Source organism: Phoca vitulina, unplaced genomic scaffold (genome assembly GCF_004348235.1).
Source record: "Phoca vitulina isolate PV1807 unplaced genomic scaffold, GSC_HSeal_1.0 scaffold7, whole genome shotgun sequence".
In the NCBI taxonomy this organism is placed as follows: Eukaryota; Metazoa; Chordata; class Mammalia; order Carnivora; family Phocidae; genus Phoca; species Phoca vitulina.
The window spans coordinates 61,421,547-61,430,361 of record NW_022589710.1 but is presented as its reverse complement, the minus strand read 5'-3'; the positions used below and the strand labels follow the sequence as shown (position 1 = coordinate 61,430,361).

Sequence of the window (8,815 nt, the reverse complement as noted above, 5' to 3'; positions counted from 1 at the left end):
CTCTGGCGAGGCTCACGTCTGTTTTCCTTTTTCGTGCATTATTTATTTCGCCTCCGCCCGCGGCCCTGCTGCCCGAGCGGGCGCTCCCGGGCAGCGCCTCCCGCGGGCCGGCGTGACGGGCGGGGAGAGCTCGGGCACCCCCGCGCCCCGGGCAGCCGCGCGGCGCCACCGCCAAGGGCGGGGATCCGGGGAGGCTCGCGCCGCCGGCTCCAGGCGGCTCGGAGGAGACTTTCCCCGCCCTCCCCTCCGCCTCGGCCGCCCGCCCCGGCCCCCGGCGCGGGGTGCCGCCCCTCCCGGCCCGCGCGCGGCCAGGAGCAGCCCGGAGCCGCCGCGCCCTGCGCCCCGTGCGTGCGCCCCGCGCCCGGCCCCCGCTCGGCAGCCCGCTCGGCCCCAGCCGCGCGCAAACTTTTGCTCCAGTGCCGGGCGCTCCTCCCCGGCATGTGAAGCCCCCGGGCGCCCGCGCAGTCGCCAGGGTGAGGACCGAGGCCCCGCCTAGAGGGCGGGGGACCGGGGAGGCGGCTGGCTTTAAATGGGGGCCGTCCGGCGGCTCGGGAACAGTCTGCCGCGGGGGGAGCGCGGACCTCCCTTCCCCGCGCCGAGGAGGCTGGGGCCGCCGCCAGGCAAGGTGGCGTGAGGCGCTGGAGAGGTGCGGGCGGAGAGGGAGACCGGGGCGGGAGGCTCCCGCCCTGAAGCCGGGAGGCCGGGGCTCGGGAGAGCGCGCGAGGGCGCATGGGGTGCGCCCGGAGGTGCCTGTGGTGCGGTGTGCGCAGTGAGGGCCGGCGGGGCAGAGAGGGTGCGCGCAGCGTGTGATTTCCTGGCGCTGTGCTTGCAGGGTCAGCGAGTGTGCGGGCAGGAGTCGGTGGGTGTGCACGGCCGTTTGTGTGGGTGTGCAGGCGGGGTGAGAAGTGCCCGCCGGGTTTGAAGTGTGCTCACAGTGGGAGTGAGTTGTGCATGGCTGGGGAGGTTTCTGGGGGAGATGCACTGGGCTCGGTTAAGTGTGCTTGGCTGTTTCTGGAGGTGTGCATGGAGCCAAAGTGTGCACGCAAGATTCTGGGGGTGTGCACGGAGCCAAGGGATACACGTCAGGTTCTGGGGGTGTGCGCCAGGGCTGGGGGTTCTGGGATGCCGGCTTCTGTGAGTGTGCACCAAGGGTCAGCGAATGTGCAAGCTGGAGTGAAGGGGCGGTCTTGGTTTATGAGGGTGCCCCAGGGTGCGGGGCGTGCCCGCCCAACCCGGACGGCTACGTGTGCGGGTGCGCGCGGGCGATGGTGCCCGCGCGGCGCCCGCCTGACCCGGGCTTTGCTCCCCTGACAGTTCGCCCCCGAGAGCGCTGGTGCCTCGGGCCGAGATGCTCCTCCGGGACTTGGTGCTGCGCCGGGGCTGCTGCTGGCCTTCACTGCTGCTGCACTGCGCGCTCCACCCTCTCTGGGGCTTCGTGCAGGTGAGCAGCGGCGGCCGGTGGTGTGGGCTTGGCGGGCTGGAGGACCTCCTCCCGGGCAGGACTGGGGGGGGGGGGGGCGGTGGCACTTCACTCCCACCACCCTGGCTTCCTGCAGCCGCCCCTCCGGTTGCTCCTGGGGAGAGCTCAGGACAAGAAAAGGTGCATGCCCTCCCACTCTCCCTACCCCTCCATACTCTGGCCCTGAAAAGATCTGGAAAAACTCTGGGGCAGGCCTCAGTCCTGGCCTGGCAAGGCCTGCAGGACAGGGCCTTGGAACAGAAAGGGCTTGGGAGTGCCCTCTCGATGATAACATTCTGTTGCAGAAATGCAGGGAAAGAAACCTTAGAGCTTCTACAAACTTAAGAAGAAAATGATCCCAAGAATTATACTTTCTTTATTTCCCACCAGAATCACTAGTAAACTTGTACTTAGCCTTCTTAAACTGGACTTAACCACGGCTGGGGCTGTGTTTCCTGGAGGCAGCGGAGTTGGGGATGTGGACAGGTTGTGCCTGGGGGCCCCTAGTGGAGATGTAGGAAGAAACTGTCCATCTGTAAGGATTGTCTGGGGCTGGAGCCTTCACCCTGGGCCCCCCGAGACCCCAGGGCACAGGCCAGGGGGCCACCAGCTGGAGTGACTTCTGTTAGGCTCAGGGAGAGGGTCAGATGGCATGGCCCCTGGTACCTTCCAGAATGTCCACGGTCAGTGAGTGGTACAGCGGAGTGGTGATGTGGACTCTGGTGTCAGCTCTGCGTTTTAAGCCCCACTTCTGCCCCTCACCTGCTCAGGACTTCAGGCCATGCCTCTCGGGGCCTTGGTTTCTTGTTCCTCACTGTGCCCTTGTAAGTACTTGATGAGATCAAGCAAGTAAAGATGGCTTTGCGCAGCGCCTGGACCATAATAAACCCTCAGTGGTGGCTGCGGCTGTCATTGTCGATACTAGTAACAGTCACGCTGCTCCTCTATCTGGATGGCCAGCCACTCTCTTGATCACGACAGAACCTGTGGGACGTTTTTGAATTTTCAGCGGTTCCACAGGCACTGGAGGACATTTTTACTGTTTTGAGCATCGACATCCCCAACTCTGGAGGTTTCGCGGTTTCATGTTCTTCTGGTGGCATTTTGGGGGTTGGGGATCTTTCAGATGGTTGCCCTGAGTAGGGGGCGGTCAACCAAAGGAGAGGGGATAGGGTGAGACCCCTTGCCAGTCTGCTGCGGTCCTTGAGCTGCCCTGCGCGATGGGGCCCCGCTGGAAATCAGCTGTCCGTCCTGCCTGGATGGTGGCCTGGGTGACCACCGGGGAACACCAGGGGCTCTCAGGCTGGAAGGAGCATGCTAGTTGAGCAGGTGGGTCGGCCAGGCACCCCCCCACCCCCCCACCCAACCGCAGCCCCAGCCCCAGGCTCCTCTTCTGCTCTGGCTTCTTTGGCTTCCCTCTGTCTCCCTCACGATTGTTTTCCTTCCGGAATTGACAGCTTTGTTTAATGTGTGAAACGGCCGCTATTAAACTCCGCTGTGCCTCCTCAGGATTCAGGATTGTGTCACTTCTAAACCCTTGGGCGGCTTGGGACCAGCTTCCCTCGTGCAACTTTTAGTTGAACCTCAGATGTGAAGTTCACTTCATTTTTCTATTCATCTGTTTACAGTTTTCCCTAACACTCCTAGAGAGCAACGTGCTGTTGTCAGCCTCCGAGGCTGGCATTCTGTGGCGTGAACCAGCAGGATTCACCCAGCAGACCCACTGCCTCCCCACTGTCACCACCAAAAGAAGTAATTTTGTGAACGCAGCTCAGTTTTTTAGCAATGTCCTTCAGCCAGGCAGTGCTCGTGCTTGCGGGCATGCATGCGTGTGTATGTGTGTGTGTGTTTCAGATGCTGTTACTCAATACAAGTCAATTTTCGTGAAAATCAATTAGAAAAGGAGTCCTCCAGACAAGTAAAATGGGCAAAATGTTGGCAGGACGCTCTGGAAGAATTAATCTACAAATGATAAGGGCCTGAGAAGCCAAGGGAAGAGGGGCTTTGGAATGGATGGATCTGGTTTTTAAGGAAAAGAGCTGACTCCAGGAGAACAGAGGGAAGAAGAGAAAGATACAAGTGCATGAGGGCCATGTATTTCCCTCTAAGCGGAGAGATTGAAATCTGCCACATCATAGGAGTTTCTTGAATATGGAGAAAGAACTCAGAGCTATCTGTGCTTCCGTAAGCATTTTGCCGGAAGAATCCCCCAAAGTTGTAAACACCTGCAAGAGTGAGACCAACATATCAAAGAGCTGTAATTAATAGGTTAATTGGTGAAGCAAGAGACCTGTGGTCCCCCACGAAGCACCAGGTTCCCACCTTGAAATCAGCCTGAAGCCTCTGGCTGTCGCCCAGAGGATAAGAAACATAATCCTTAAAGTTGGATGACATTTAAATTGCCACAAGGTTGGTGGGGGCATTCCCTAGGCTCCCCCCTTTCTTCTTTAATATGTCTAGAATTGAGATTCTGAGCTTTTGTGATTTAGGGTTCTTCTAAGTTCACTTCCAGATGATTCCTTTTTTTGCAAGCAAAGAGGATGACAGGCTGGCAAATTTATTAGGTGTGACAGGAGTGTGTCTCATCAAGTTACTGTGGTGCTGGCCTGTCTCCATACAAGATGCCAGAAGCCATCATCTTTGTGGGTGTCCTCCAGGGAGACAGGCTGTGACCCGGGCCAATGGGTCTCTGTGTGCTGAAGGCGGGGCACCAGCAATGCTGAGCTCCTCCTATGATCAGTCACTACAGCTTGGCTTATCTCATCAGTAGCATCTATTGGGCACCTACTGTTTGCCAGGCCCTTTGTTAAGTGCAAGCGGGGAGCGGTCCCTGGCCTCGTGGCACTGACAGCCTGGCGCTGGAGAGAAAATGAAGCAATTATAGGCAAGAGAACTCAGCAGGAGCAGTCGGCTTGGGGACGAGACCTGGTGGGAGAGTCAGAGAAGGCTTGCAGAGGTAGTGCTGCGGCTGAAGCATGAACAAGGACAAGAGAGGAGCAGGCTGCAGGCATGAATGAAGTGTCCAGGCAGAGGGAGTAGTAGCCCCGAGGCCAGAGGAGAGAACGGGGCGTGGGAAGAACCCAGGGAGGGAAGTCCCAGGTGAGGCCACTGTTGTAAGCCCCTAACATAATGCCTTACAGTTTGGACACGATCCCGAGGGCTATGGGAGCCGTTGAAGGTTTTAAGCAAGAAATGACATAGTCTCCGGCTGGCATTTTAGAAATCTCGGTCCAGGCCCAGCAGAAAGATGGATTTGGGGCAGCAGGGGTGAGGCAAGGGGGCAAAGACGCTGGGGAGGGGAGGGTTGCCAGATTTAGGCAGGTAGAGATGTAGGACATCTAGTTAAATTTGAATTTCAAATAAACAATGCCTCAGGCTTTAGTGTAAGTATATACCATCCAATATTTGGGATATACTTATACTAAAAATGGTTGTTTCTCTAAAATTTAACAAGATGCCCTCTATTTTATCTCATAATCCTAGGTGAAAGGCAGGTGCTGCCCAGTGGAGATATGACGGTGTCCTGGTTTAGGGTGGTAGCAGTGAGAATGGGGAGAAACTGATGGGCACAGGGACTATTCAGGAAGGTAACACCCACTGAACCAGAAAGCTGCACTGACTGGTCAGGAGTGAGTGGGAACATGGAGCACCATGGCCGCCGGACCACAGTGGCAGGTACCAAATCCAGGTGACTGCGGGACTCACCTGTGCCTTAGCCCACTCTCCACGACAGTAGCATCGACAAGATTCTGGCCCCAGGGATGCTGCAGAGCAGGGGCAGGAAGGCAGGGGACAGCAAAACTGGACGAAAAGTGGCCGCAGGAAGTCATGATGTCAGTTTCTGTTCTGCGGGCTTTAGGCAAGTCGTTGACCTCTCTGAGCCTCTGCCCCTGCTTAGTCAAGTCCAGCCAAGAGCAGGTGGCTTCAGGGAAAGTTCCTTCTCCCTGTGGGACTCCCCAAGATACAAACCAAGCAAGCCAGGCGTTGAGACGAGCTCTCAATGCTGAGGTCTCCTCTCGACTGGTCTAAATACAACACCGCCAATCCACAGAACCCCCAACTGGACCCAGAGTTGGGGAGCAGAATAGATCCTGTGTTTCTCCACTGGTGGGCAGACCATCCCCCAACACATCTTTTCATTGTGTGCCAACTGAATGCAGGGCCCTGTGAAATCTTAGTAGGTTACTTAGCTTCGCTGGGCCTGTCCTCCCCCCACCCCCCATAAGCGTCAATGATAAGCTTGCCTCTCTCACTTATCCAGCCATGGCTCACACACAGTAGGGCTCAGGAAGGCGCACTGGGTCAGGACTCAGGAAGCACAGACCCACCCGCCTGCCTGCCCCGAGACGCTCGAGGCTCAGTGCAGGGAGCAGACATTACAAAACAGGGGCAGAGGCCCCAGAGATGACAGGGTGAGGCAGCAGCCCTGGGCAGGTGGATCCAATGTGATGGGTGGGGGGTGGGGAACGTGGGGTTCCGGAGGTTGGCAAGTGGATCAAGGTCTGAGTAACCAAGTGTCAGTTAAGAGCGGCTCAGTGGCCACACGCTTGCGCTGGACCAAACGCCAGTGAAGGACCCCAAGTGGGCCCCCCCAATCAGGGAGAAGGATAGACACCCCAAATGGGATACTTCTGTAAGGGTGACTGGTTACACAGATGTGCACAATCCCATTCCAGTGGGGCCATTATCCGAGAGACGAAGGAACCATGGATTTTTTTTAAATGCCATGCACTCCGTTGTTCCCTCCCCCTTCAGCCTTGAAACTTGGCCCTGGCTTCCCTGCCGATAATTTTATTGCTTTAAACTCTCGTATCCATCGGTGCCCTTATATCCTCTCACAAAAATGGGTCATCGTGTTGGGCCAGGTTAAGCAGACGTGCTCCTCTGGAACTCTCGCATAAATTGCCCCTCGGAGAGGGTCCTTGGTTTGGCCGTAGCATTGCTTGACGTTTGCACTCTGGTAGAGTCCAGCAGAGAAGCGACCTCGGAGGCCAGTACTGGCAGAATGGAGTCTTCGAGCAACCCCCCGTGGTCTTAGAAGGTCGGCCCCTGGAGGAGGGTGGCACGGGAGGAGGGCAGCTCGATGACCGCAGGGGAGCTGACAGGTGCACTGGTGGAGAAGCTGGTGGGGGTACCACGTCTGCGCAGGGAGTTACGCATCCCCATCAACTAACTAGGAGAGGCTCCCCATCCGAGGATCTGCTCTTCCAGGTGGGAGATGAGCTTGCCTTCGGAGTTTGAAACGCAGTCAGTGGCCCTTTAAGAACCCTAAAAGGTGGTGAGCAGCGGCTTCGGCTTCTCGGCCTCGTAGATAGTAAGTTAGGGGCTGTAAATCAACCCACCTCTTACTGCCATCACCCAGTGCTCATCACCCAGCCTGTTCACAGCCGCCAAGTGTGAAGGGAGCATTGGAGCCCCAGGGGCTCTCCCTGCCGGCCCAGGACAATACGCGTGTTGGAGGGGCAGCATTGGCCTCCAAAGGTGGTCTATAGCGTGCCCTTCCCAACGGCAGGCCGCAGGTGGCTAGCTGCAGAGAAACTGGGGTTCTGGGTTTCTACTCCCCCGAAAGGACAGCCAGAGACGTTACTGGGGGCTTCATTGAGGTGGGGATGCCCACCAACTCCTTCCTTCATGCCTTTATATCTCCTTGTTCCCTGAGACAGGCACAGAACCCTAGGCTCGCGGGTTAGGGCACTCTGCCCTGGGGAGGGAGGCTGACGGAGTGTCTAAACCAGCAGTGCTCACGTGGGCTGTAGAGTAGAAGTCTAGCCTGGGAAAGTTACACAAAATTTTGATTTAATCGGTCTTAGGAAAGGATCAGGCATGAGTATTTTTTTTAAAGCTGCCTGGGAGATTCTCATTTGCAGTCAGGGTTGGGAACTGCTGGTTGAGCCCAGCCCCATCCTGGTTGACAGGTGAAGAACTAAAGACTGGTGTCGAAAAAACACCAGATCAGGAGTCAAGAGGCATGGATTCTGGTCCAGTTTTTAATACTCATTCATTCATTCACCAAATATTTATTGGATGCCAGGGATTCCCTTAGTGGGTGAAAATAAAAAGCTGGGCCCTTACCCCTACAGAGCGTCTAGTCCAATGGTGCAGACAGGTAGGAATCAGATAATCACCCAAATGTAGATTTTTGACCCACAGAGTGCAGCCTGGTGCCAGGAGAGCCTATAAAAGGAGACCTGACCTGGTCAGAGGTGCTTCCCTGAGGAGCTGATAGCCAAGCTGAGTAGTGGACCAAGTCAGAGAAAGGTGTGGGAGAACATTCTGGGACAGTGGAGCAGCATACGTAAAGGGGGTTGGGGGGTGGCCAGGGTCCAGGGACTAGAAGAAGGGTGTTGAGAGCAGAGCAGAAGCTGAGAGCGTGGAATGAGGTGGGGCTAGAAACAGCGTCAGGGGCCTCTGGAGCAGGGCCCTGTGGCCACGTGAGCTCCTGAGCTGTGGGCAGGGACCCAGGGATTGTTAGGAGGATGCAGAGGGTTTGGTCCAGTGTGTTTCCCACAAGACCACTCAGGCTGCCTTTGCTCACATGGCCGGACTGGGTAAGGTTCCTCCCTCCAGATGGGGGGCACCTTGGCCCTGAGTGGACATAGGAAGGCTGTCAGGACCTGTGGGCAGAGAGAAGGGGCGGGCTTGGCCTTGTGCTGTAACAAGGAAGACTGCAGGAATGGTTGGCTCAGGTTACTGAGGAGGTAAAATCGGTATCCAGTCACTGCCCGGGTGTGGGAACGTCGGGCAGCCTGGGCCTCAGTTCCCTCATTTGTGCGCTAGGGAAATTCTGAGAGTTAACTGTAAAATTTTTGTCTCCCTCTCAGTAGCCAGGTCATGGGCCACGGTCTCACAGCCAGTCCCTGGCAGAGCTGGGAATAAAACCTTGGTCTCTAAACCCACCAGGCCGGCCTCCCACAACACTGTTCCCTTTGAGCCACCCCGACTCCTGCCTTCCTCCCTCGGTGGCCTGGGGGGAGGATCCCGAGTTCCAGCCTGGCTGGGAGTGGGTGGGGCGGGCCCATTTCTGCTCCCTGCGGCCTCATGCTCTTCTCTTGGGCACCTGCCCGTTTCTGCAGGTGACGCATGGTGAGCCCCAGAAGTCCTGCTCCAAGGTGACCGACAGCTGTCAACACATCTGCCAGTGCCGCCCCCCTCCCTTGCTGCCCCCACCACCGCCGCCCCCACCACCTCCCCGACTCCTCTCCGCCCCAGGTAAGTAAAGGCTCACTCCGTTTCCGGGGTTCTCTTTGTGTTTTCCGGGTCCAGGAAGAACCCGTGAGCAGAGCAGAGGACAGCCTTGCTTCCTTTGTAATTTTCCACTGCCCAAGCAGGAGGGAAGCCAAGGCCCAACTTTTCCCT

General features: G+C 57.4%; 1 long non-coding RNA gene across 1 annotated transcript; it reads left to right on the top strand.

Annotated features, from left to right (window-relative positions):
* The first annotated feature begins 566 nt into the window (after positions 1-566).
* LOC116633255 lies at positions 567-8,613 on the top strand. The gene is made up of 3 exons (XR_004299593.1): positions 567-646; positions 1,315-1,441; positions 8,533-8,613. It is a non-coding gene; the product is annotated as an uncharacterized LOC116633255 (long non-coding RNA).
* The last annotated feature ends 202 nt before the right edge of the window (positions 8,614-8,815 follow it).